Genomic DNA, 3,211 nt, shown 5'->3' with positions numbered 1-3,211 from the left:
CATTCTGCACCAGACACACTATGGACGCAACACACAGATGAGACCTCCACAGACATACGCTACCTTGACATAGATCTGATGCCCTCCCTCCTAAGAATCTATAAAAAATTGCTCCAAAGCCCCTTTGAAATTGCAATAGTGCAGCAAAACCAGAAGTAAACAACTGCCTGTCAACCTGTTCTTTCAAATATAGACTGGAAGCCAACAGGCATTTTTGTGTGCAATGTTTAAAAACCAATGGTAAGTTGAGATTCAGGATCTGCACAGTGCTGTCCCTTCACAGAAGGCAAGAAGCTACCGACATCATGTTGGGGGGGCGTCCTGTGTTCTGGAGGCAATGAAAGTGGGCCTCTTTCAGGGTCTGATTGATGCAGCAGTATGGGCCTTGGCAGAAGGCAGACTGCTCGGGCACCGGCTGAGGAGTGCTGGGGCTGGATCCAGGGATGACCTGACTCAAGCTGTCCTCTGGCCCGCTGGCCCTGTCGGGGCTGCTGATGCTGCTGCTGCTGCTGCTGCTGCTGCTGCTGCTGCTCCCACCACCATCACTGCTCGAAGACTCGGTGTCCCAGGACTCCTAAAAACAGGGCTTCGACTACTCCTCTTGGTTAGGGGGGGACGGTGGGTGTCCTCTTCACTGCCATTCCTTATCCTTTTCCTGGGGCGGAGGCGCTTGCTCATGGCAGCTGTTGGAGGGGAGCGACAACTTTTAATCATAGTTACTCAAGACAAGCCTCCAGGTACCAAGATTAATAAAGCAAGAGATGATGCAGTTGGCTTTAAGGATATAACATTGGCAATTTCATGTTAGGAAGACACATAACTTAAATAGAATGTACAAATTGCTAGAAAGAGAAACACTACCAAAACTGAGTTAAGAAATGGGACAGGTCATTCCTTCCATTTGGAAAAATCTAAGACTAATATACCACTTCACTTAATTAGGTCATTTTTGTTTCTCATAACAATATTTTATAGTTGTATAAGATGCCTCTAAATCTTAAATACTTTTTCAATATAATTTTGATAAAAGTGAAAGTATTTTTAAAATCCATTTTCAAACATTTGTTGATAGTATATAATAATGCAATTGTTTTTTTTTTTATGTTGACATAGAATGATGTCTCAAAGAGACATTTTGGAAAGGAAAATAAGTTTGAAATTTCCTTTATGTACCTAATTTATATGAAATGGTGCCATTTTTATTTTAATTTTAGTAATGTTAAATTGAGTTGTTAAGTCATGTGCCCAGGAAGAATATAGGACTCAGTAATGACCTTCTAAAATCATGATCTTTGGGGTAAGATGGCGGCCTAGGCACCACACCAAAGCAGCCTAGGGGGCAAAAGGCCAAAAATTATCAGCAAAATACACACTTTTACTAAAAAGTGAGGTATTTAAGAAATTGGAACAGCAGCAGAGAAGTAGAAGAGATCCAGAGCATCCAGAGCCCTCACAGGCGGGCAAAAGCACCCCAGCAGATCCCCCGACCTGGGCAGTGCAGCGCACCAGAAAGCTGACAGGCCGGGCTCCAGCCAAAGGAAAAGCCAGGTGAGCGGAGCTTCCACTCACACCCGAGCTCTCCGCAAACTCTTAGAAAGGTGAAGGGAGAGTGGCAGTGAGCAACGGAAGAGCAGGTGGAACAGCAAAAGAACTAGAGCAGCATTGGCTCCCTCCCTTCCCCCATGGCCTGTACCCAGCTCCAGCAAACAGAGCAGCGGGTTCCAGGACCCGGCCATGCCAACTTGAGCCAACAGCAGGACCCAAGCAGGAGCAGAGTCCCACAGCAACAACAGTGGCTCTAGCACCAGCAACAGCCACCCCAGAAATGGCAGATCCAGCAAACAGCTTCAGCACCAGCAGAGGTGGTTACAAAGGCAGCTTCAGAGGCAGCAGCAGGGGATCCAGCAGCGGGGGCTTCAACAGCAGCAGCAACAGATCCAGCAGCAGGTGGGTGACTTTTTGTTTCTTACTGTTTTGTATTGCTTTAATTTTTTTTTTTTATTTAATTTATTAGTTTTCTTTTCAGTAAATACAGGCAGTTTGGTACCATTATTTAGGCTCATCTGTGATCTACTACCTCCCATTAGACCCTCCTTGTTATTGAAAATGGGTCGTGCATTGTGGAGTTAGCCCCCAGTTATTTTGTTTTGTTTTATATCTTTGACTATTTTTCTGTCTTATCAAATGTTTGTTTCCTGTATTTCCTAACGTTCTTTTTCTTATAATTTACCCACCTTCCAGTTCAAGGTTGAATTTAAAAGTAATTGTCTTGTGTGCTTAGAGGGAGGGAGGTATAAAACAGAAAGAAATGAAATATATGGTTAAATCATAGGCAAAATTCAACCAAGTTTGAATTTTACAGGCACAGAGACTGGTTTTACATTACTGAAACTTCAGTTGTTAAGCAGATTACCATTGAGGTAGCTCCAAAAGGCTAAAGCCACAGAGTCAGGTGTCTAGCAGTAAACAATCTCACTCCTGGTACCAACTATACTGTTGCAGTCTGGTTCGTATTTCTGACAGAAATCACTCATCCAAGAGCAGCTTTTGGAGGGAAGATGTTTACTTTTGGTTTAGACAAACTATAGGAGAAGCTAAATGATGTGAGGGGAAAATGGTGGCATGAGCAGAGGGTGGACATCACCCCTCAGTCAACATAAGGTGGACAACTGCAACGGGAGACTGGGCCAAACACTGGCAAGGGGAAGCTGTCTATAATATCCATAAGCACACCCCTAACAATACACTGCCTTTAGGAGGCATTAATACCCAAATCTCTATTGGCTGGGAACCCTGCATGCAGAATACCTAAGTTTATGGCAAACACCTGAATCAAACCTGGCCCCATCCCCATAAACTGATAACCATACATGATATAAAATTCAGTGCAAGCATTCAACTTTAAATCAATCCCAATGGTGTCCCAACATTCCCATAGTGTGAGATCTTTTAACTGAGCCATAATACCAAAAAATAAATCCCCCCCCCCTCCCCAAAACCCATAATGACACAGAATAAACACTCACATTGCAAAAGATGGCATTGGGCATATGAAAGAAATAGTCAACCAATACAAGATTTCAAACAATCATGGAAAACATCAATCTCTATAGCTCTAAGCCCAACAACTCTAGCCAGTGACAAAACTCCAAGTCTGATAATTCTAACCAGCAACAAGTCTCTGTAGTTCCAATTTGGCCTCTCCAGCTCA

The 3,211-nt window shown here is 43.5% G+C and overlaps 1 pseudogene; it reads right to left on the bottom strand.

Moving 5' to 3' along the window:
* Positions 1 to 277: 277 nt before the first annotated feature.
* LOC101608277 lies at positions 278 to 714 on the bottom strand (annotated as a pseudogene).
* Between the last annotated feature and the right edge of the window lie 2,497 nt (positions 715 to 3,211).

Source organism: Jaculus jaculus, chromosome 13 (assembly GCF_020740685.1).
Source record: "Jaculus jaculus isolate mJacJac1 chromosome 13, mJacJac1.mat.Y.cur, whole genome shotgun sequence".
NCBI classification, from domain to species: Eukaryota; Metazoa; Chordata; class Mammalia; order Rodentia; family Dipodidae; genus Jaculus; species Jaculus jaculus.
Note: the sequence above shows the minus strand (reverse complement) of the source record. Positions and strands in the feature narration are given on the sequence as shown.